The 27,243-nt window shown below is 36.0% G+C and overlaps 1 protein-coding gene across 5 annotated transcripts in view; it reads right to left on the bottom strand.

Moving 5' to 3' along the window:
* The window catches only part of dlgap1a (discs, large homolog-associated protein 1a), a 127,715-nt gene that overhangs the window by 57,754 nt on the left and 42,718 nt on the right, over positions 1 to 27,243 (bottom strand). For all 5 annotated transcript variants that reach the window (XR_013821842.1, XM_079877049.1, XM_079877051.1 and 2 more), the window contains exon 2: positions 20,721 to 20,797. The gene's annotated coding sequence lies outside the window, so the exon portion shown is untranslated. The remainder of the gene's footprint in view (positions 1 to 20,720; positions 20,798 to 27,243) is intronic.

The raw sequence follows: 27,243 nt of genomic DNA, 5'->3' as shown, positions 1-27,243 counted from the left end.
TTCATAATAATCTATGAAACGGGAGCTAACCTTAGCAAATCATGTTGTAGGTAGACTGGTTATCCTGAGTTTTTTTTTTTTTTTGTTGCTATTGTGCCAAGAGAAGAGGGTTTTAGTTGTATCAAGACTTGTGTAATCAGTTGGCACAGCTTTAGCTGTAGTGAGGATGGCGGAGCTACTGAATCGATGCAAAGGCCTATTGTGTATTTTGGTGACTCAAGAGCCTCTGTTTGCAGACTTCCTGCGAGCCAAAAATAAACTCAACTTGAATAGATTTCCTCTCTTCCCACGCAGGAATCAGAGAAGCAGAGAAGCAGAGAAGCAGAGAAGCAGAGATGCAGAGAGAGAGAGAGAGAGAGAGAGAGAGAGAAGAGAGAGAGAGAGAGAGAGAGAGAGAGAGAGAGAGAGAGAGAGAGAGAGAGAGAGAGAGAGAGAGAGAGAGAGAGAGAGGAGAGAGAGAGAGAGAGAGAGAGAGAGAGAGAGAGAGAGAGAGAGAGAGAGAGAGGAGAGAAGTGGTGTAATGCTCATTAGCTGTCAGAAGGATCTGATTTTCATAGGCCTGCATTTCTTAAGACGGGAAAGGTCATGTGTCATAGCCAGATATGACTCTGTAGACTATGAATTCACTTGTGGGTTTTTTTATCGTACAAGCTATTTTGTGAACCATGTTTAATGGATCCTCAAAGAGTTCTGCTGCATTTGTGGGGTCAATGTTTAACATTGTTAGGCCCCACTGGCAGATGCTGTAACTACACCAATCCTTCTCCATTGAAGCTTATTCGAAAATGTAATATACTGAAGAATATTCTGGCAAATCTTGTAACGAGAGCAAATCAAAGCTTCAATCTTATTAGCATTATAGTCCCAAGTCTTCTGAAGCCATGCTTCTGGTATAGCCAAACCGTTTTGATGACCATTGACTTCCTCTATATGAAGAATTCAAATTTCTCAAAATATATTTGATGTTCTACAAAGGAAAGATACTCTTGATACTCTTATGGTGTTTTTGCGAGCTCAAAAGGTCTAGTCTCCTCATTCACTGTGATTTCATGAAAAAGAGTGACCGACCAGTATAAAAAATTTCTTGTGTTCCTCAAAAGAAATAAAGTCATATAGGTTTGGAATGACATGAGAGTTGTAAATCATGACAGAACTGTCATCCCTATTTCTACCTGAACCCAAACCGTGACAGAAAATTAGACCAACTATTTGAATTTACTGAAATAAAAACCCATTTTAAAACCAAAATTTAGATGCCACCATTTAAAGCACATTTTAAGGTTGATTGCCTTAGCGCAGGGCTTTAACCTTTTGTGTTCGCAATTCAGACTTATAAACTGATAAAGGCATGTTAAAAAAGATCAGTAGATTTCATACAGTTGTTAGGTAATAGAATGTGTGGTTACGTTTAGTACTGGATTCAGTGTGTATGTGCACAAATACGTTCCAGAAATATCTAAAAAGATGAGGGGTGAATGTCACCATGGTAACAGATGGTTTTAATATAAATTGCTGCAGTCCTTCTACAAAACATTTCTGCTCCTTTTAAAAACAGCCTGGGCATGACTCCATAAGGCACTGGCATCTGGGAAAACACCAATGAACATTCTAGCAAAACAACATTCCATATTAAAATCAAATCGAATTGAATTAATTGACCTCTAAAGTACTGTTAAATCTGAGACAGCTGTAGTAGAAATAGTCACACACACACACACAACCACAAAATGAATATTATAATATATTATTACAAAAATAGTATTATTATAAAAATATTATCAGTACATGCAAATGATTGTGTACATGATACATCAAAATGATTTGATGATCTTTTCATGCACTGAATGAAAGTGCAGTAGAAAAGGTTACAGAGGTAATTATGTAAAAATGTTGGAGTTATAAATAAAGAGTTCTTTCCTTTTATAGCTGAATGGTTTCAATGTCATGTCTGCAAAACATTGGCATTAGCGGATTAAAACAAGTTATCCGGAAAATTGCATTGCAAGGATTCCATCACAAGGACAGTGCTAGCTGTGGGAAACAAGGGGTTGTGTTTAGAGGGGATGTGGAAAGAAACTGTGGGACAGGTTTGATGGCTTCAGATGCCATCTTTATTTTTATAGTGAATGTCTTTATTATTTTGAGAGGGTTAGAATTAGCCAGTATAATTAGCCATTATGAGTATAATAAAGGACTTAGTAAAAACAAAATCTCTTTTGTAAACTATTTAGGAGCAATGAACTTGGATGGATGGATGGATGGAAACAAATCTTTTTAAAACATTTTTAATTTAGTATTCTGTATGGCATTTACTACACAATGGCACAGAAAAGCACTAACATCTAGAATGCATTAAACGTTAATACATAAAAGTTTTTTTTTTTGTTTTTTTTACACGTTATTTAAGCCATGTTTGAATTCTACATATATTTGTCATTTATTTAGTAACTAATTTCTTTGAGAACAATTTAATCCACTCTATTGATAAATATTATCAACAATGTACTCTGAGCTATAGCAAACAACTAATATGCACAACAAAATAAAGAATAATAATTGCAATGATGAAAAAAAAAAAAAATTATATATATATACAAATGTATTGTACATTTGTACTTTACATTGGAGCTTTAATATATATATATATATATATATATATATATATATATATATATATATATATATATATATATATATATATATATATATTAAAGCTCCAATGTAAAGTACAAATGTACAATACAGTACATATATTTATAGAGCAGCAACAAACAGATAAAGACTTTGGATGCAATTAGTGTCCCTCATTTACATATGTATAAATATCCCTATTAAATTGTCTAACAAGACTCTTTAGTCACCCCTGAATACATTACTTGTAAAGCTGCAACTTTTATAACATAAAAGCAACATATAACTATATGCCAACATAAAATTTTGCTTTAGACAGCACAATGCAATTTTTCAACACAAACACATTACTTATATGATTTAAAGTTATACATTTAGAAAAGGCACGTCTCATAGAATGATCCTTCAGCTATATAGTGTTCTCAATCTCAGCAATGTTTTACCATATTTAAAGGGGACCTATTATGCAAAATTCACTTTTACATGATGTTTGAACATAGATGTGCGTTGGCAGTGTGTACACAACCACCCTATAATGGTAAAAATCCACCCACTCCTTTGAAATCCCCATAAATCATAAGCATTTAAAAGCAGCATTCAAGTAAGAAATGTATTCTTATTAAAGGAGAACTCCGGTCAATCTTAACATTGAGCTCATTTTTTTGTAAATTTGGAGTGCTGTCAGTACAAAGAACAACGACAAAAATCGGTGTTGCCTACACCTTGTTATCCTCTTTTTAAAATTTGCACCCTGTTGACTTCAATGGGGCACGTTTTAAACCTGCTTTTAGCCTCTTAACATCCTTGATGTGTCATGTTTAGATGTGAAAGATATTAATAAAAGTGATGTTAATTCAGCCAGCGCACATGCCTGTATTTTCTTCCTGTTTTCGGTCGAAGTCCACAGTAATCGATTGTCGAGTTCACGCGCATAGGTTTAGTTACCTATGATCACGCGCGTGAACTCGACAATCGATTACTGTTAAACTTAGTTTAATATATTTACTCTTGATTGAACAACTTTAGTAGCTTAGATAAGAGTACATTTCTTACTTGAATGCTGCTGTTAAATGCTCTGGCGAGGAGATGTGTACCATGGCGGACTGTGTACAGCTCACTCAGGTAAGGGCTATGCTAATAGGGCAGAGTCCATTAGCAGGCGTGGGCAGAGCCTAAGCATATGTGATGTCACACTGCTAGAATCTGCATATGACTTGTTCTGAGACACTGCTTAGAGGTGGGAGAAAAAAAAAATCGATGCATCCATTCTCTCTCCAACGATCCTGGATCGATTCTGAGCTTAATTTTTAACCGCAGATGTGCGATGACGCTGAAACTTCAGTATTCTGCTTGCTTTCATATCCTCACACACACACCACCAGTGACGGACTGGCCATTGGGCAATGTGGGCAAATGCCACTGCGGCCGCCTGGTCTCATCACTTGTTGTGGCCGCATCACAAACAAATAAATAGGCTAAATAAAGCGAGGAAGCGGCCGCCTATTGGCGCAATGGCTGCAAGCGGCAGCACCACCAGCGGCTCGCTCGCCGCTCATCACAACTTGTGGCGCACAACCATATAAAAAGGCTAAATAAATAAATAAAGCGGAGATGCGGCCGCCTTTTGGCGGATTGGCCGCCCGCAACCGGCAGCACAGCCAGCGGCTCGCTCGGCGCTCATCACAACCATATAAAAAGGCTAAATAAATAAATAAATAAATAAAGCGGAGTGTCTGCAACAATAGGCCGTCGCAAATCAACAGACTAAGTATATGAACTGACAAAATGTAAAAATGTGTACCTTGAATGCAATGTAAGTCGCTTTGGATAAAAGCGTCTGCCAAATGCATAAATGTAAATGTAAATGTAAATATGAATAAAATAATAATAAATTAAGCGGAGGTGCAGGCGGCCACAAAAAAACAAGGAAAAAAGCAAACATGTTTGGCAAACACCACGGCCTATCTCTGAAAAATAATAGCCCTATGAACTAAATAATAATAATGACTTTTTATTTCTATTTTTCCTGTGAAGGACAAATAGCCTAAATGTATGTAATCTCTCTATTTATAAGGTATTTTGAATGTTTTTAGTCAGTGGAATTTCTCGCGATCATTGACCTGATGAGAATGTAATGTTATGTTTCTTTGTTGGTTGCAGATGACTTGAGAAGACAAATGTGGCCTCTCTGCTAAAATTGCCAGGGCCTCTTTCTGGTGCCAGTCTGCCACTGCACACCACTCAAACCTTCCATAAAACTATCTTTCATGAAGTTCGGAAAGGTTGAAACGAATTACAAGGAATTCACAGGCTTCACTGCACAGGAAACGCATGCTTTGCTTGATGTTCCGCTTGTAGTGAGTTGGTCTTGCCCGCCAGTATTTTTCTTACAGATGCTCTACAAAGGCATCATTTATGTCGTTTGGAATGTAGTGGGCTTATATATTAAAAATATGAAACTCATTAACAGAAGGCTGCTTTCAATTTCAAATACTCATGCGCACTTTGTCAAGAGTGCTCACGCATGCATACACTCCGTGTATGTAGTTAAATGTGCATCTCAAAATGCTTTTATGACACAAAATTAATGTAATCACGGTCAGTTATGTCTTAAGGATTAAACGGACAGGACAAACCACATCTTATATTTCAAAAGAGATCTGTGCATTGGTGTAAATGCAGCTTATTAGAACTCCCACTGTTTATGATGTCGTCATAATAAACAACAGTAAAGAGAACAATCACTCACAGTTCTTGAAAAGAAAGAAACATTCAGATACTCTTAAATACTGAAAGCACTCTGTTAATTGCTTGTAATATTTCGTTGTTCCTCTTTTTTATTTAATAGGCTACTTGTATTTATGTTTTGAAGCTATATTAGTTTATTTAAAAATCTTAACATAAAATTTGAGTTATTTATAAAGTTTTTTTTAAGAAACAAATTAATTAATTAAATAAATAAATAAAAAAAGATCAAGAATTGTTTTGGAATCGGATCGTGACTCTCAGAATCGTATCGGATCGTGAGGTGCCTTAAGATTCCCACCCCTACTGCTTATGATTTATGGGGATAAATAGAGTGGGTGTATTTTTATTTTTATCATTATAGGGTGGTTGCGTATACACACTGCCGACAGACTTTTATGTTCAAACACCATGTTAAAGCGAATCTTGCACAATAGATCCCCTTCAATAACAGGTTTAAACAGAGCCTTAGTTTAATTTTCACTCTTTTTTTCTCTGTTCCTGTTTTTTCGTAGTCCTAAAGTTAGTCTCCTTGGCTGTGAGTGTTAGCCCTGAGTGTTTATGTGGTTGTGTTTATATTACTCCTACAATCTCCTGTGTTTTTCTGTTGAGGATTTAATAAATACTGTTTTGTTCCTTACTCCGTAGTGCGCTTCACTACAGCCACAGCCGTGACACTATGTAATTGTTTACTTACTGACCAAATTTGCCAGGATATAACTTAAAGAACCGCATAAATTTGTAATATGAGATATAACATAATAATCACGGACATGGTGCAGTGTCAGGGACAGACTCTTCTGCAACATGTTTACGTTCTCTAAATTACAGTCACATGTTCATTTGGCTTTTATTGTTTAATGCGGCTCCATAACATCACCTTTTGTTTAGTGTAGCAAGCGATGACCTCTCCTAAGCAGTGTGAATTTACTAAAGGAAAGGGCACACCACTGGGTTTTCAAACTGCTAAATGACCTTTTAATGATAGAGCAAGCATTTAAATAAGGATAATTAAAATGCTATTGGATTGGATTTCTAAGCAACTATGTGGAGTGATAAGGGAGATTATGCAGCTGAATAAGAACAAAAACCCAAATGGTATGGTATTCCTCAGGTGGGTTCTGTCTTTTATTGTAGCGTTTTCTAAGCACTTGAATTGTGAAGCCACCCAGGATAATCATTGTAAATGAATCTACTCTGATGGTCACATACTGTACTGCCTGTAACTGCACTAAATGAATGGAGCATTCTATTAAGATAACACAAAGGATCTGTTGACTTATCTGACTATCAATGCTCCCACTGAGCTATTGATAACAGGGTTGTGACAGTTTAAATCAGGGTTGTCCAAACTCGGTCCTGGAAGGCCACTGTCCTGCATAGTTTAGCTCACCTGCGTGGAAGTTTCTAGTATGTCTATAAGACCTTGATTAGCTGATTCAAGTGCATTTAATTGGGGTTGGAGTTAAACTCCGCAGGACACTGGCCCTGCAGGAGGATTGGAATGGACACCCATGGTTTAAAGCCTTTTGAAATGGTTCCTTGCTTGGCTCTATCTTACTTTAACAAAATCTAAAACCACATGTTTAAACTTACATCACTTGGCTGATACTTTTCTTGTAAAGATTGTTCATTGGAATATTTAATTCACTTAATTGCTAAATCGTATTCGAGTTTAGTTTATAAAACTACATGTGGTGTACAAGTACTGTGCTTTCCAAGCATGACATGACAACCACAATCTTAACATAGTGTAATTTTAAAATGGTTAAAAGAAGCATTTGTAGAGATGAACACACTTCCATCCATACTGTATATTTGGTCCCCCCAATATTGAGTATATTTTTATAGCTTTGAATTCTTTTTCAAGATTTTTGAAAGAACTGGTAACTAAATTCAAATGTTTTCACTTTTATCATCACAGAGGTTTAACACTGGAAGTCAAGCTGAGCGTTTTCATGTGTCCATGCTTGTCATTTCTTCTCTTCTTTCCATTTCACACTGAAACACATCTTTAGCCACTTTCCCCTCATTCTTGACTGCAATAGTGCTGAGCAAGTAAATAGTATAGCCAACCATCTAGAAAAGGATGACAGCTCATGAATATTTCAAAGAAACACTAGCTCTGGTCGCACTAACAGCGCAAGAAATGCAAAAACTATCATATCATATATAGTACTGTGCAAAAGTCTTAGACATGTTAGTATTTTCACACACACACATTTTTTTTTAAGCCAGTTATTTATATATTTTTCTGTAGTGTGTCAGTTGGAAATATCAGTTTACATTTCCAAACATTCCTTTTGCCATTAATTGCAATGAAAAGTACTGTAGCTTTGCAGGAGGAAAATAAAATTGTACTCTAAATATGAAACTAAAACTGTCCTAATCACTTAAGTCACTGTCTTAATGGGTGAGTCATTCAGTCACTTAATTCAACCAATTCATTAAAATGGCTGAATCATTCAGGAACGAAGCAAGTGGCCGTCTTTATGAATAGGTAGCTGAATCAATTGCTTACTCGATTCATTAAAAAACAAAACGCCGATTCATCCGATAATGATGTTGCTTGGAGACGCACAATTGTATTGCTGTGGCTTTTTTGGAACTAATTGGAATCAACTATCAACTAATTGGTATCAACTAATAGGAACATTGGTGAAATTAAGCAAAAACAGAAAATATTGCCAATAATGTGTGTAAAATGTAACATTATTAATTTCTTATTTATTGAACTGTAGTATAAAATCAAAACCACATTTTCGATCGTGCAGATATTGGGGAAAAAAACTGAACTCTTGCTCGTGTGATATGGCTAAACTATCATATGATATAAATATAAGACAAAAACCCATACAGGAGCACTTTTTCCATAATCACACACATACATATACATATATATAATATAGTATACACTTTTGTTCTCTGAATTGATATTACAAGGCAAATGAAAAGTGTATATCAATAAAACAAGCATTAAGATATAACTTTAGCCTGGTTGTGTTTTATTGTATTAACTATAAGCTCTTTTATCTGACAAAATTGAAGTGAGGTCCACATGGGAGTTGTTTAAAGTTAGTGCAGATGTTATCTCTCAACACTTATCCTCCACTGATTAGCTGCTAGTCCCACAGGGCTTAAGCATTCTCTTTAGGCCCAGCATACGCGACACTACTCCATTTTTGCTTTCAATCAAGCCATGATTACAGCCTGGGAACTACAGAGCACAAAGACCCCTCTCTCTAGCCAATCAATTTCAGCAGTCAATCAACTGAAAACTCCAGTTTGAGTTTTATCGAGTGAAAAAAGATGTGTCAACAGAAACAGGTGTTCAAAGATGCTCACAAACAGAAATCACAAATTTCAAGAAAAAGAAAGTTCATATAAAGTTTTTCCATCACTAAATGCAAACAGATCTCAATAGCGTATTTTTGCAATAGATATATTACAAATTGTAGTTTATCTAAAATGTACTAAAGGGTACACAAATTTGACAGCACACTGAACATCTGGAACTTAAAGTTGAATTTACACCTGTAAATAATAATAACGTTTTAGGATCAAAATCCAAAAATGTTATTTTAATATAACAAAATAAAATATTATATAAATATAAAAATATAAAATATTTTAGGTAGTGTACCAAATACAAAGACAACATTCTGAAATGAATGCAACTTTTTCTATTAAAGGTTTCACTCAAATTGTTGTTAATAACAAATTATAATTAGAATAAATTATACTATAAAAATGCTAAATAGAAGCAATTTCACTAGTGTTCTCAGATGTTTGCACCCTACTGAACCTTTAAAATGTTGCAATATTTTCATAATTCATACAGTACTGTGCAAAATTCTTACGCACGTTAGTATTTTCACCAGTTGTGTGTATCAGTTTACATTCCCAAACATTCCTTTTGCCATCAATTGTAATAATCCAGTGAGATTTTTGTATGCACAAGGAGTCAAAAAACGGTATTATCCACACAGAGATCTGATCTCACCATCATCGAGTCTGTCTGTGTGATTATATGAAGAAACCAAAAAACTGAGACAAACTAAATCCAGAAGAACTGCGGCAACATCTCCAAGATGTTAGGTATGTTAGCTCCAATGTTAGTATGTTGGAAGAAAGAGAATGTGGAGTGAAACTAGCACAGCACAGGAAATCCGTTGCCAGGGACAACGGGAAAATCGACAGTTTAGTGTCATTATACACAAATTTCTGAGCACAGAATACCACAATTGGCTAATCAGAATCAAGATTCTTCATAACTACATATGGTGGCCGGACTGATGATACCATATGTTGAGTAATGTTTATACATAAATCTGCTGTAGACGAGAAATCACAGAGTGGGGGGTGGAAAAGCATCTGTAACAATTTTAATGGAATCAAAAGGTTAGCAAGCACTGGCTCATTATGTCACACATCAGGCAGTATGCAGAAATCCATTATGCATCAGCACATGAAAACGAGGAAATGCAGGGGAAAAGAAGAGATAAGGGAGGAGAAATGTCAGAAAGCTGAGCCGCAGGCTGCATCCTCCAGTCCGCCTGGGATACGTCAGAGTGTGAGTTTGTGTGCGCAAGTGTGTATGTGTGTCTGCGTGTCTTTGGGAGAAAAGAAGCACATTCCCACCCACTCAATCCCATGATTCAACCGAGTCTGCACCAGGCGTGGGCTTGAGAGAGAGAAAAAGAGCGACAGAGAAAGAGCTCTCTTTCAGAGAAAGCGAGAAAGAAGAGACATGGAGAAGAGAGAGAACCATGCAAGCAAAGAGGATGCAATGAGAGAGTGTTTCTTTATCCACTCCTCACCGCTATGTTGCAATGCTCCTTTCAGCTGGTGTTCAGGCAGTGCTTTGAGGATGCAGGGCTGCTTGGCCCCAGGATGGGGAGAGGTGGGCAGTTTGGAAGTGTTTTTGCTTCTGACGGCTTCAGCTCATCAGGAGACGTCAGTAAAAGTTAAGCTTAATCAGCAGTGTTTGTTGGATAATGTTTGATTACCACAAACATTAAGTTCACTTGACCTTGTTTTTTATTCAAAGAAGCAAAAATCTGGGTTACACTGAGAAACTTACAATGGAAGTGAATAGGACCTCTATGTTAGATGTTAAAATACTCTCAATAGTATAGCCACAAGAAAGATATAAACAATATGCATGGCAACATGGTTTGAGTGCGAAAACACTGCTGTTCAAAAGTGTGGGGTCAGTAATTTTTTTTTTTTTTTTCAAAGAAACTAATTATTTTATTCAGCAAGGACACATTAAATTGATAAAAAAAGTGTCAGTAAAGGTTTTTATATTGTTATAATTTTATTTTATTTTAAATAAACACTGTTCTTTTGGATGCAAAGTTAATCAAAAGTGAAGGTTAGACATTTATAATGTTACAAAAACTTTAATTTCAAATATATGCTGTTTTTCAAACTTTCTATATTCAAAGAATCCTGAAAAAAAGTACACAGAAATATCAAGCAGCACAACCATTTTTAACATTTATAATTGTAAGAAATTTTTTTTTGAGCAGCAAATCAGTTTATTAGAAATATGTTACTGTTTTTACTGTATAGTAATTTGATAACATTATAAGCTTAACGTTTCTGCTTTTAAATCCTTTAAAAATTCATTGTCCCCATTTACTTAAATGTTTGCTTTAAAAAAAAATGTTTTTTTTAATTTGTTGTGTTAATGAAAATTATTTCACAAATGCTGTGGATTAAGATTAACTTGTATTGACCCCACATTTTCCTTTAAATGCAAAACATGGTCAACTGATTCACAACTATGAGTAATATGTGCATTGTGGTGCTCCATTAGGTTTTACAAGCCAATGTAGACACTGATGATCTAGTAAACCAGACTGATTCAGTTATTCGAGTCTAGGCTTGTGAAATAGACACTACAATCCATGTTGTTAAACAGATTTGCAAGAGCACAAGATGTCAGGATGACAGTCTCTTCCTGACAGACTACAGGTGTAACATCAGTCCCAGTCAGGTGGTGCCTCTCACTGACAGTCAGGTGTCCGTGTCCCCATAGATCACTGTAAGATCATTACTCTTCACATTTTTGTCAATCATGGCAAACAGGGCTGGATCAAAGGATAATCGGCCCCTGGAGCACAAATGTCACCAAACCCACCCATGATGCCACACGACGCCCTCGATGTGAAACATTTTCCTGCGATTACAATACTGTGGAAGTATGTTAAAATAAACACAACCACAAGTAAATGGTCCAAAATCAACATTCACCAAGCGCCAAAAGCAAGTGAAGAAATTGATTCGCAATATTAGTCACCGATTTACAATGCATGATTTATATTTCAAGATATTTAAACTTTCACTGTTTTTATTTTTACCTGACATAAAAGATGAGGTCGAATTAAATTAAAGGCACAATATGTAACTTTTTTGCTTTAAAATTAGCAAAAATCACTATATCTATGTTATATATTTTTTTTAGTTGTGTACTTACATTATCCCGACTGTTTCCAACAACTTTCAAACCAGGAGAAATTTTAATTTAATTTTTAGACACGGGACGTTTCTTTATTTCCGGTTTGTCGCAGTCAATGGCGTCATATCCGCGTTGTCCCTGGTTTCCGCCTATGGTTTCCGCTCGTACTGCCATGGTAACCAGAGCTATGAGCAGAGCCCTCTGATTAACCAAAGCGACAGACGCAGACAACTGTGGAGTTCGCAATGTCTATTTGCACGCTGTTGTTGTTTCGTTCAAACATTATGGACCATGGCAAGCAGACTTTGGATAAAAAAGGAGAACTAAAACGAGAATCAATATCAGCGCGGTGTTTTCGAGATGCCTAGCGCTCCCATAGACAGTATATAAACGAGAGCTCCACGTCCGAGACTTCGACCGCTCCTACATGTACTTTATTAAACAGGTGAGCACATTTACATAAAACTAATCAATGTTATATAGTTCAACAATGATAAAATGTTAGAATATGATCTTTATGTTATTCTAATGTTGATCTAGCTTACTGCTAGTCTCATATAGACAAACTAACACATACATTTCAACACATTCAACTGCAGTTTAGTGTGATAGTGTAATGTTAGACCAAGTGAAACAGCACTGCGTTACCTCACAAGTTTAATTTGTCTAATAAACTGACCTATGAGTTGTAATTCTGCACTTGCGTGTAGTTCGGTAGAATGAAATGTCCATATTCCTTTTATATCCGCGGGAGCTCGCGTCGCGTTTGGAGCTGATAGCTGTCTCTTAGCAATCTCGAACTGCTTCATATCACAGTCATGATAAAAGCATCGATGTATTCAGTCATCCATAAACATTATTAGATCGGTCGGCTTGACGTTGACGACAACATCCATAATTCTTAGCATGTGTTGCGTCATCAAACTACGCCTTTGTTATTGTAAAGAGGTTAGCGACCCCTAGTGGAGAAAAATTCCATACTGTGGCTTTAAAGCTATTCAAGAGCTCTACTGAAGTGATTGTCTCAAACTAATGCAAGCGTTTGTCGTCCTCTGATGTTTTCAGATGCAGGGTATATGAGGTAAGTGACTGTTGTAATTTAAACATCTTTAATGAACTTTTATCAAATAGAAAATTTACCATCAAAGGTTTATCTAGGATCTACGTCTTAAAAAACAAAACAAAACAAAACAAAACAAAACGTGTTTCACATGCCTGGTTGGTGATCCTGTCCTGAAAAAATTTAATAAAAGTAAAGTAAAGTAAAGTAAAGTAAAGTAAAGTAAAGTAAAGTAAAGTAAAGTAAAGTAAAGTATAGGCCCTGGAGCACGAGCCCCACATTATCCTATCCTTGTTGCAAATAATCAGAGTCTTAAGGCCCATTCACACCAAGGACAATAACTATAAATATAACAATAAAGATATAGTTCTAAAAATCGTTCTCAGTATCAAAGAATAGCTGAGTCCACGCCAGAGAAATAACGATAACGGCACAGATAAACAATGTAGCTGGAATCACTTTCAGAACGATTTTATCCAGCTCATGAGATAAAAACATTGACAGCCAATCAGAATTAATCCTGCTATAATGAGCTTGAGCATTTAAAGCATTTAAAGTAACGTGCTTAAAATAAACAGAACAATATTGTCCGCTGGTGTGGACGCTAATATAGTTACCGTTATAGTTATCTTTATAGCTATTGTGTTTTGTGTGAACAGGCCTTTAGAGTTCAAGGACAGTACATACTGATGACCACAGGTTATATGATGGAGTGTGTCTTCAACTGAGAAAATGACTTGCCAGCATTTCTGAAGCACATGCATCTGGTATGAGCCACTTGCATTCCCCATGAAATGTTTTCTTCAGGGCATGACGGTTTCATTAATGTGCTTCTCTATCTCTCACATACACACACACATGCACACAAAGAAAGGGGGACAAAAAGAGAAACAAGCAAACAAATACCAAACGGGCACACTCTTCACATTTTCCTGATGCAAATGTCATCTGTTAATTTTCACTGCCTTGAGTTGGATGACTTGGGGGAGCATAAAAGTTCATGCAATTTGCATAAACAGACTGTAAGACTATGAAGTCCTGTGGGAAATCTAGCATTGGAGCTGACGGAATGAGATGTACATGAATTTCTTGTTTTAATTTAACTGTGAATGATGTTTGAAAACTGTCTCGAGTTTGTGCAGCAACATCTACCTCTATGAAAACAACCATATTACACAAATGTATCATGTAAAGAGACACAGGTTCACAAAGTTATGTTGCATTTCTGACAGTCAATGCTACCATGGACAGTTCCCACACTAAGGCTTCGACTTCAGCACCCTGGCCAGCGCCCCCAATATACAGTATACAGGGTGGCCTGCTCTGTGCCAGCTCAGAACTCTACCAGCCCATGTTTGGAGCACTTTCCTCCACAGGGTGCTAAGATGTCACCCTCCGTTTAATCCACAAGTAACAGTGTTGTGAAACACTCTCTTCAATTTGTACTTTCACACTTACAACAAGACTCCGCTCTCTTCTCGTTGAGGAGGAACTGCTGTTTTAATTTGTTTTGTAACTTCAAATTTGTCGCTTGAATGTGTTTTTCAGCAGTGCTTTCAAATCTGATGCCAATGAGGTCTGTTAGAAACCTCTGAACTGGGAATTCTAGTCGTCATCACTTGGAAGAGCTCTTTATTTTGTGTGGAGACTGAACTGAAGGTTCTTCTGAATGATAGAAAAGTGGGAATAACCTCATTATGTTTTCACAGTATTTTATTTTACACTAGGCCAGTGTTCTGGACATGTGAATCTCACAAGAAATGTGAAGCTCATATTTTGTTAAAGCACTTACATGAATAATTCAGCACAACTCTTTTTATTATTTGAGCTGTAAAGTTTTCCATATCAACCTTTTTAAGGTGGGAATAATAGTAATTATTTATATTTTCAATGCAGAAGAAAGTTATTTCATGTAAATGTGTGAGACTTCGGTTTCATTAGCCACTGTAAAAGAATGACAAAGTGATTCAAAGTGAACAGTAAACTATTTATGCTACAAACCAGTGTGTTTATGATTACGATAATAAATCAAAAATAATATAGTGAGAAATACCAGTGTGCAACATCAATAGCGGGCTGCTTTTGTACAGCAAAAATGACTGAAAGAGGCTGACAATGGAAATTAAAAATGTCCGCGCCTCCTCTTACGTTAAAACAAGGTGGATGTAATCACATTAACCAGCTACCTGACAAATGGACAAATAAAAAGGGTTTCATCTGAGGAAGTTCAAGGATCTGCTAATTCTATTCTACTCAGCTGTCATTGAGTCTGTCCGATTCACTTTTCAGCATCATTACTCCAATTTTCAGTGTCACATGATCCTTCAGAAATCATTCTAATATGCTAATTTGGTGCTCAAGAAACATTTCCTATTTTTATCAATGTTGACAGTTTTGCTGCTTAATATATTTGTGGAAACTGTTACATTTTGATTCTTTGATGAATAGAAAGTTTAAAACAACAGCATAAAAAAGAAAAAAAAAGAAATCTTGTGTAACACACCCCGTGCCTTTATCTTGTCTCTGCGTCTCTGTAAATGTTGTTTTATTTTTATCTGTCTTATCTAGAGGTTTTCTCTGTAGCCGATACATGTCAAAAATCTGTGTGAGCATGCTTGGCAAATAGAGTTTCAGAAAACATGTGAGCGTTGAATCAGTGACGCTAGTAAGTACTAGCTTGACTCACACACGTGTTTGTAGGTCAGAGGTAATGGTGGGGAAAGGATGCCTCTGCTGCGAAACCGATTCTCATTGTTTTTTTTTTTTGAGAGCTCAAACATATTTCATTAAGGGGATATTTCTGGTGCCGTGTGGCACAACATCTTAAATGGGATGCTAAGATATACTAGGATATACTTAATAAGAGAGTATCAAAGATGTTTAATACAAAGTGAACACACACGCAATTACAAATAACAATGAGAGTGAATCATCCTAAAGCAAAAAAAAAATCAGTATGGCAGGAAGGGAATTCATCAGGTCTGTTACAAAACACAGTAAGCTGCCTCGCTACCTACTGCCTACATAGACAGCTGCTGTCTATGACAGAATCCAAACTGAAATAGAACTTCATATGTGACTGATTTGGAACACACTATTTAGGCAGCAACTCTGTGCGTCATACAGTACATGTAGTGCTCCTGAAGAAGGACTTAATTGACAATTGATTTCAAAACAACCAATTTCAGAGGAATAATTCAATACTTTAAAGTAAGTTAAAATACTTAAAATACAAGGCTGCATTTTGTTCAAACAAAGATAATAGTAAATTATCCTTGCAGAATAATTTTTTTTTAAACATAAAAAAAAAACCTTACTGACCCAAACTCACACACAACTTCATTGTAAAACAGTTTTTAACTATTTTAAATCACTATTCTCAGTATTTTCTCTTACATTCACCATCTTTCATTGCTCAACACAATGCATTCTGGAACTGCTGCCTTTGAAAAAGGCCAAAGCGATGTATCTTAGGATAACAATTAATTTGCCTACCTGGAGGCAGCTTTTTGCTATTCTGTGCTGAGAGCATGTTGAATAACTACTGCCTGAAGTGAAATGTAAGCATGAATATATCTATAATAACCATTCAGTGTATCAACAGCATATCCTGGAGTTACACGCACTAAAAATACTTCATAATGTCAGCCTTTACATTATGCTCATCGCCTTCTAGTGCATTTGCATGAGACACATGTGCTTATGAAATATGAACTGCAATGATAATGTTATTTCTATATTTGAGGTTGCAGTGGTTTTCTTCATCAGGAGTTGGAATCAATAATGATTGAATCATCTGTCAATGTGATCAGACTACTATCATGCGTCATCTGTTTTAGGGTACTTCTCAGTGTGAGCATCATATCCCGCTAAGTGCTTTGCTGGCGTTTTAAAAGGGTCACAAATGTGTCTCACTTTCATTACCCTTCATTTGTGATTCAGGTTGTCAATAACAAAAACTGGCAAACAAATTCCTGAATTTCTTTTCCCTTTTTCAGCTTATGCGATCATAAAGCAATTTTATATGGGGAGCAGTACAGAAGAAAAAAAAAAGGGAAATATGGAGATATTAAACTGAAAATTTAATGAGCAGAGCTCTCGCCACGGGCAACTCAGAGCCACCATTCTGAGAAAGTGCATCTCCCACCACGTGTTTCACCTTCTGCTGTGACATGTTTGCTGGTGCCAAAAAAGGCTCGTTTCACTCTCGCTCACAAAAGCCGGGCAACAGCACACATGAACGGCAGAACATGGCCTATTTTTAAGAAAGTGCCCGGCAACCTTAGGCAGCTCTGTCACCAAACTCATGGATGCTAGTGAGCACCCTTCAACATGTCTTGTTTTTTTAACAGACATTTCTATGCACAAACTCCACATTCTGATTCTGACATTCCTGATTTGAATATTTTCAATACTTTTCAGTGATTTTAATCAAATGTAAATGTTTAAATGATGTTACATTTAATTATCCCTTCACAGATTTTTACTCCCATCTATTTTCTAAATGCATGTTTTATTTTATTGTGAATGATTCATCTATGAATACATTACATTTTTCTAGACCATGTCATTTTAATTAAAATGTCAACTCTCTGGTGAAACAACATCCTAGTGACTTATTCCAGACATCTCCAGTCATTTAGTCTGCTTAATCCCATCTGTTCTTTCAAATTCAGTTAAAAACCGATGGAACCGATTTTTTTGATAATCCCTGTTTCACTTGGATGTACGTCACACTACAGAAGAAATGATCTGTACATGGTGACTTTAATCTTTACAGAACTAAATAACAAAATCCAGCCCTTATTGTGACCAGAAGAAAAACAAAACAACCATTAGCCTACAACTTTATTATGCCCCACCCACGTTTCAGAATATTCTTAGCCTTTAAGCTGTATAAACCAGATGTTTGACTCATAATGTCGTGACCTAAAGGAAAAGATCAAGAACACAGCTAGTAAAATTAAAATCATTAATTAAATAAAAAGGCAAAAAGAAAAACCAAATGACGTCATCGTTCTCGGTTCATGGTTGTCACCTCGCAGTCAATGGACGTCATTCTAGACTAGTCATCAAGTACTGCTCTTAAAATCAATTTACTCAGACATGGTCATGGACTGAATGATGCATCCTTTGAGATGCCGGTTATATTCCAAAGTGCTCCCGCTATTACAGATCAAAGCTGTGTGGGATTATACTATTATTAAAATATATGGTTTATCTAGACAATAGATGGTTGTAAGCTTAACAACTCTCGTTCCCAATGTCCTTTTTGCAGCACAGGGTACATGCTGTTACAACTGTACTGAAAATACAAATTCTGAAATAATGATTCTATTTGAATGATTGAATATGAATATGAAAGAATGATTCATATGCTACTAGTAAGAACTGATAACAATGTAAATCTGTACCTTGAAATGCAATGCAAGTCGCTTTGGATAAAAGCGTCTGCCAATTTGCCAAATGCATAAATGTAAATGTAAATATGCTCTTCCATATTTTAAGATATATTTCCCATGGACTTCAAAAACACTAGAAGAGATACATTGAAAACTAAATAAGTGCTTCAAATCAAATCACATCTTTCAGACACTGCAGTCCCACTATGCAGGGAAATTATTGTTTTGCTTGCATTATGGCAGCTGTAGATTGAACATTCGAGCAGCATATGAGTGTGATTAAATTAAGCTGTGTCACTGCCTCCATTTAACTGGTGTGTTCCTGTGTAGCAAACAGTTGTGTCCTAATGAAAGCAGCCGAGCTGCAGCACTCCAGAAGCTCTTATCAGTGCATGTCAGATCAGTCCTCTACAGAGGACTACTCCCAGATAACTTAACAGCCGTGACTCTCATCCAACGAACCTGCACACTGTGTGTGGAGCTCTGGAGCTGCAGTATCAGATCATAGCCCTGCGCTGGACAGTTAATCCAAGCACCCTGCTGATTCACAGGAGAAACCTAAGGGTGGCGCATGGTTCCTCCATGCTCATTATAACGGCACGTGCTATGTGACTGAAAGCACTCTGTTTAGCAGCTAGCCTAAAGCTATTCGTGAACATCTGGAGTGTCTATATTTTCATAATATGTATTTTTGTCTTATTTTCCAGTAAACATAAACATCTCAAGTAGTTTAAAGGAAGCAAAACTGTGAAAGGGTCAATGGCATTAGGCCCACTTCTGTTAATTAAAAAAAGAAAGAAATACACATACAAATCAAATTCATAATGTGCATACTGCATACATTGACTTAAATATCTCTTTTATGGCATGCACGTTTTTATTTCTGTATTAAAATAGATTTTGATATTTTGGGCCGGTATAGAGTCAAAAATGATACAACAATCCTGATATCATAATTAAGGAAAGCCTGATTCAAAAAATGAAAATATGAAAATATTAGTTTAGTAAAACTCTTTCACTGTTTATTATATTTTCTTTTAATGTGCTATCTGAGTTACCAAAACAGAACACTTTTTACCTTAAAAATATACTTGAATCATCTTTTAAAATAATGCTTGAGATGGGTACACTCGCATGTACTCACTGTGTAAGAATGTTATTGCTTTTATTAACATTTGATGATGATTTCAACTGAAACTTGTGTCATTATTTCTTGAAAATGGTATTCAATGGTATTTTCACAACCATGTAAAAAGCAACTTGAAAGAATTTTCTTGTTCTTTATTGTGAACAACTCTTTCCCTGCCATTGCCAGGTTTTTTTTTTTTAGTTGCCAGCCACCACCAGCATTTTTGATCATTTTCACAAAACTTTCATGGGCCCTAGAATATTTTTTTGTATGAATATCTGAACATACAATATATCAAAAGAAAGAACTGAGAAAATTGTGTTTTTGTGAAAGGCTACAACTGGATCAGACTCAGAACGATGGATAAAACAGATTGAGTCCATCACCCACAAAGTTTGCACAGCCATATACCTCTTCCTGGGTCGACATTTCATTCTGTAATGTTTTGGCAGTTTTGATTTATATGCCGTTTAATATTTGATGACATGTGCACAAGCAATGCTTCTATCATTTGTTTCTGCTGCTTCTTCACTAATCTTTGGATCCAGAGATGCGGTTCTATTTCAGCAGATGCATAATAGCGGGCTCTACTGTATAACAGTGGAAATACAGATTGCTAAAAAAAAAAATTCTGTCAATGGTGGGGAAGCGCTGTGTATTTTGTCAATGGCGTGGAAAAAGTTAATGTCATTGACCCCAAGATTAATCTGTTTACAGAGAATAGCCTAGATTTTAAACATTTTAATCTAAATTGTATTAGATTTATGCTTGAATTATTTATTTTTCTTACCTCATTATTTAAAGATCAATTTTCAAGTCAACTCAATATTTTATGCAGTTCTGCTTCTCAAGTAAATTTATTTTGTTTTAAGGATGTTTTGAAATATTTTATGCATTTAAAACTGTGTAACATTTAAAAGCAGCAGAATATCCACCAGAAAACAGGTAAAAGCCTAATCCTCCTGTCTTAATCTATTAAACAGACTGTGTTTTCCTTGAAAAGACATGAGTGAAAGTGAACGTAGGTGTGTGTACTACACCATCTGTCTGTGACTTCTCACGGACAACTTTGTGTCCTTACATGTTATCCTCAATCGCACACCAACCAACGGAGAGTCGCATATTAAACAATGTCCATCTAATTAAATTATTATTATGCATTACAATCAGGTCAAGAATTAGGTTAATCTGAATGATACCAAACAAACAGCATTAGCAAACCAGGCGGATTTCCACAAAGCTCATAATACAACACAATATTTGGGGAACACATGAAATCATACTCACGCTCAACAGTTCCTCATTTTTGGCTGATTTATTCCAGTGCACAGAGGAATCCTTTTGTTACAAAACTCCACACCAACCTGACAGGGATAAAGAGAAATAGAACTGAGGTTATTAAATTTAACAAGTGCACCAACAGGGACGCTCACAAAGCCAGAAAATATACGTACTGCTACCTAATTTGAGCAAGAGAAGAATAAAATGGGAGAGGCTTTATAGTTCTCAGTAGGTGTCTGTTTATTATCCAAGATGAAGACAGAAAGAGAGGGCTGAAGGCTAAGATGGTGGAGCTTTGAGACTTCAAACACATGGGGTGAGAGAGAATAAGCAGAAGACTGATTCCCGCCACACTCTTTGCAGGCTTGCAGACAAAAGATAGGCTTGTAAACAAACACTGAACAAATATAAAGTGCATTACAGCGAGGTAGACATTGCTTCTTGGAATTACACTTGGGAACTATTAAATGAAACACGTTTCAGACCACTCAGAATTTCTAAGAGCAGTGTAGTTCAACAGATCAAGTCGATCACGCAACAATTCAGTATTTGAAATTACAGTTTGTGGATCTGTACCAAAGCAGGAAGCAGAATTTTTTAAAACTTTTTTTAAACATATAAACCTTTTTAAAGATTTAAAATATATTATATGGGTTGCAAATTGATTAAAATAACTGTTTAACAGTAACAAATTTCAAAGGAACAGTATGTAAGTTTCCCCACTAGAGGTCGCTTATTTAAAACAATAACAACGGCGCAGCTGGATGAGCGTGGAATCATGGGAGTTGTCGACTTCAACTCCACAGCCGACGGAAAGCAATCTGATGGGACTCAGGCAGAAATCATGTTCATGGATGAGCTAATATATTAAAGTTTACTAATGTTACTGTGGTATGAATCAGGGTAGGGCCGAGAGCCGTGGGAGCGGAAAGAAGCTGGTGGAGCGAATGCTAATGAGAGATACCTGCACGACACACCGGTCTCGAGGTGCTCCGGAAGTATACAAGAAGGAATGACGGCATTGAAGGGCGAGAGAGGACCAGGCCTGGGACATTTTACGTTGCAGTTTTTATTATACTTGCATGTCGTAGTTGGCCGCTTCTTTTGTTATGTTGTTTATGTCTATTACAATTAAACTTACAATTAAGCGTTTGCCAGTTCCTGCCTCCTCCTTCCCTGAACTTGAACTTTGTTTTAGTTCCATTTGATCACTTAAATTCACATTATTTTATCTCATTCTAATGAAACATTATTACTACTCATACAGGTCACTTTATTTGATTAAAGGTACAATATGTAAGATTTTTGTAATGAAATATTCAAAAACCAATTTCACAGTGTGAGATAATACATGCAGTTGTGTACTTACATTATCCCAAAAGTTCCCAAGGATTTGAAAATCCAGAGAAATTCCAGTTTTTAATAATGGCTCGTCCCTGGTCATTGTCGCCCATCAATGACGTAATATCCGCACTATCCTCAGTTTCAGTTTGTAGAAACCATAGGTACAATACATAGTATCCTCATTAGCGGCCGTTTCAATGGGCCGCTATACATAAGCCGGTAATGAGGAATCTATGTATGCATATCTATGATACAATATCTCGCACACCGCTGTTGTGTCGTTCAGTCATCATGGTTAACGATTATAGATTGGCGAGTACAGAAAATCAAAAAAAACGTAAACATAGATCAACTAAGACAAGCAGGCTTTGAGAAAACTGAGAAATAAAACAAGGATCAATATCGGCTTAGCGTTTTCAGGAAGGAGAGAGCTTTGCAATAAACTTGGACTTGATCTGTCCACAGAGACTCTGCTCTCGCATGTGTTTTAATAGACAGGTAAGCATATGTGATGCGATCTGGGAAAACCCGTCGGATGTCGCGCTGGGCTGTTTTCAGTAAATTCCAAAATAGTTTGAATGTCAGTTTTTTTGTCAAATTTTTTTTTCCATTAAATTATTATTCTATAACATCTTTTCTCTTATCTAGAGATAGTAAAGATAGTTTACCTTTAAAATAAACCACATACATGTACAGTGAATGTGTATAGTGCGCATTTCGCGCCAATCCTGTTTAAACAATGTCACGCAGTTTTATAACAATCGCGAGATGGACAAGAAGCGTCTCGACGGTGACAGTTAATTAAACCTGTTTTTCTCAAAATTCCGTTCCAGAAAATCATAGCGATCGGCCGACTTCAGACAAACATAACTTTTGCTACCAACAAGCTATTATAAAAATAAAAACAGATTTGGAAAGGGCTTGATACCAGCTTCCATATGATATCAAAACCTGTAATAGGTAAAATTTCACCATGTGGTGGGTTTTCCCAGATCGCATCACATATATATATATGGTATATACATATATACAGTGAAATTAAGTAGCCTATGTGTTGCACAAAAATATTTAGCCATTACTTGCAAATACTGTGGATTTGTTCAAATGTACTTTTAGTACGATTGTTTTAAACGTGTAAAACCGCGCAGCATCAACCCACCAAATCATTTGACAAAAAAAGGTCACATATCAGTAACAGGCTAATATAGCATTACATTTCACATTCCTGGCAGCTAATTCATTACGATGACATAAGTGTGGTGAAACGTACAGGTAATACAAAAACTAATTTATTAGCTGATATATAATTTATATGATTCGTGAATTCTATATATCTCTGGATGGTGAAAACGACATCTCCTATAGTTCCACTCTCCTTCATAGCGTCAAACTTTGTCTTTGTTGTTGTTTTGAAAATGCGACCTCTGGCGGCGAAAAAATTACAGATTGTAGCTTTAATTAAAATTGTGGGGTAACGCAATGCTGTTTTACTTGGTCAAAACAATCATACTAATATACATTTGAGTGTGTTAAAAGTTATGTTATAACGTCACTTTGTGTGTTCGCGCCGCTCTGGGTGTACGCCACTGAAAGGCGACGTAATGACACGGGCCATTACACTGGTTAAAATTGTGAATTTCTCTGGAATTAAAACATTGTTGGTAACAATTGGGATAACGCAAGTACTCAATTTAACAAAATATATAACACTGTGCTAGTTGTTTTCGGAAGCCTGTGCAATTATGTCGTTTCCTGACATCCATTGACTGAACGGCGTTTTCTCTACATGTTTCCGTGTTGTTGTTGCTCAGCAACGGCATGGACGCATGTTGTCTGGGGTTGGGAAAAAGGAGGGAGGGACGGTGGGCAGTGCTCGGGGTGGTGACTGACTAGTTCTGATGTCACATTTTTACGGAAGTCACAACGGCTCGTGAAAAGGCACAGCTACTTTATGCAGGCTGTGTGCATTTGTCTGTGGATTGACTGTTTTGAAACTTGTATGGTAGTTGCATAGCCCCTAGACTATCTGTTATCGTGAAAAAACAGCTAGGAAATTTCAGTTTTGACAATATGGGACCTTTAAGGAAATAAAATAAAAAGTTGTGTGTGTATTTTTATGGATGGCATTCGTAATGGAATATATTCCATTAGATTCAAGAACTATTAGCAAAATGATTTAATCATAAACCTCACTAAATTTCATTATATTTATTCAAGTTATTTTATTAGAGTTCTATTTTAAAAATCTTAATATATTAAGTTATTTTGCTTTCCAATTACATGTATCTTCTTTTAAGGATGTTCAGGTATTTTAATGGACAACAAGACAAAACGCTGATAAAGAAAATAATTGAATTTTACATTTCTTTTTAATAACACTCAGGAAGAAAAAAAAAATGCACAAAAGCTAAAACTACCTACAAAACAAAATCTGTTTATCTTAATTAATTTCAGAAAAGTAACACTTTGGGTTGAGATCAAAATCTCCAACCAAAATATTTGAGAAATATCAATACAAATGTCCCTTGCAAGAACTGGAATGAAACCTGTTTTTCACTAGTATCAATCCAGCCATCAAAACAAAACATTATTCACGGCACTTCAAGGACAACACTCTGTCATGTCATTTAACTGAGACTCCAACGGCCTTTATGAGCTCCACAGGAAGATATCAGATCAATATTATGATTTCACCCTAACATTTGCATATTGAACTCTTTATGAGATCCTCCACAGTAACAGTCGTCAGAGCATTATAGAGAGCCGTGGATTTGTCATGAGCACACACACACAGACACAATAAAATGAGAGTTTGTATGATTAAGCGGGCTCTTCCTGAGCCTCCGGACGCAGCTCAAGACAAGCTGTTTCCTCTGCATCATTATTCACACAGACGAGCATCATTGGCTTTGATCATTAGATGTTATCTTTGATGAAACTTCGTAACACAAACGGGTAAACTGTCGGCTGAGTGTGAGACGCAATGAGTGGGAAGCGCTGTGTTGATTTCCCAGCTGAACTGAATATATGGAGGTTTTCTGCCCTGCACCCTCTATAGATCCCATTGGTGATCCAGAGTTATTATAGAGACAACACTTTTTCTTAAAGTGATAGATACTGTACACAAATTAAGTCCTTAAACAACCTCCCAATTGCCTATCGCTGTGTACTGGTAGTGGATAATTTGAGGGCTGAACATCATAGTGAGTGTGTAAAGCAGCTCAACATCATCATCCATGTTCCTTTAAGACATGGAGCAACATACTACTAATACTAACAAAACACTAACAATAAAAACAATACTAATAAAGCTATAATATACTTCATGCTCAAAGTAACAAACTTGCTTCATATTTATTATTTTTCATATTCATATTTTTAAAATGCTTCAAAAATAATAAAGACCATACTACAGTTACAATAATAATTGATGTAGTTGATGTTGAACTACTTTTAATTACTATTCTTAACAGTCTGATCATTAGTCCTTAAAGCTCCAATATGTAACAATTTTGTAATAAAATTTCCGAAAATAACTTGCACAGTGTGATATATTTCCTCCAGTTGTGTACTTAGAATATCTCAAAAGTCTCCAAAGATTTTTTATTTCAGAGAAATTCCGATTTTAAATAACTGTCCGTCCCGGAAAAGAAATGTCGCCTCTCAGTGACGCAATTTCCGCACTATCCTTTTTTTCTGGTGTGGACCATGTGATATTCCACCACACCGGAATATCACATGGTCAAATGAGGAAGTGGTGGTTATAGCGTTATAGCCATAGACTGTATGGTTATAGCTGTTATGGATCACGATTACTCTTTGGCGAGTATTGAAGTGCCAACAAAACGAAAGCGTCCATATTCGATTACAAGCAGACTGTGTGACAAACGGAGGAATAAAACTCGGATAAATATCGGCCAGCCATTTTCGAGATGGAGAGAGCTGCGCGACAATCTTGGACTTGACAGAGACTCTGCTCTCTCGAGTGTATTGATAGACAGGTAAGCAAATAATTTTTTTTATTATTGTACAAGTAACGTAATAGTTACAGTAAAGATGATTTTAATAGATATGAATTACACCACATGCCTGTAATAATATAGCATAACATTTCACGTTCCTTGCAGTTCATTAATTATGATGACATAAAATAATACGATCAGACATACAGGTAATACAAAAACGAATAAATGACCTCATCCGTGATCATGATTCATTAACACTAGAAGTGCCAGAATTCCATAACTACTAGAACTGCCGCAAGCAGTCATTTTGACCACTATATTCCAAACTCTATATCTTTAATGATAAATACCCAATTGAGAGATTAATGCATTTATTGTGTTATGTCTTTAAAAAACAAAACAACACCAAACTGTACATTTAAACAAGTTTAATTATACATTTATAAATAAATAATATCCGTAGATGTCCTGAACAAAATGACGGAGTAGCCCATATTTGTTTACACAGTTCGATCGCGTCCGCGTCCGCACCCGCCGACACACACACACACACCAACCATATTCCAGTAGCCTATTGCATCTTGACATTGCAGACTGTTCATTATAGCCACAATAAAATATAATAATGAAATAGTCAACCTAACATATAAAAATTCCACTGCTCTGTTTGTAGCCTATAGTAGGCTATAGCCTACCTACAATTCGTACCATTTTGCGCATGTGAAGAGGATGATTTTTTCCGTCGATATTGGATCGTGAGTGAAGTACAAAGCCTATAATAAAGAAATAGTTTAAAATCCAAATACATCGCAAATGTTGAAACATTTTGATTCTAATTAGAGAGTTACGTGAGCCTATAACGCCGCTTACTTTCACTTTCGCTTATAACGCATTTCATTTTGGCTTGTTTATAGTTATTTTTTTCATTATTGTTCTGTTCTGAATATCATTACATTTAAATGATTTGTTGTTGAATATGTTTAGTGTATTTTTAACCACATTTTATTGTTGTGTATATTGGTTTAGCCTATAATAATACCGCGAAATTCCGTGCGGTCAATATGACCGTCTATGGCCGAAATAGGTAAATATGTTCATTTATTTTTTTGCCTTATGTGTAATTTATATGAAAAACATTTTAAATGAAAATACAGACACTTTTAGGAAAAGTCAGGTACCAGCAGCATTGTATTTATTTTTTCAACAAAGTTATTGCAGAT

This window comes from Squalius cephalus, assembly GCF_949319135.1.
Source record: "Squalius cephalus genome assembly, chromosome: 7".
NCBI lineage: Eukaryota > Metazoa > Chordata > Actinopteri > Cypriniformes > Leuciscidae > Squalius > Squalius cephalus.
This window is presented reverse-complemented; position numbering and strand designations above follow the sequence as displayed.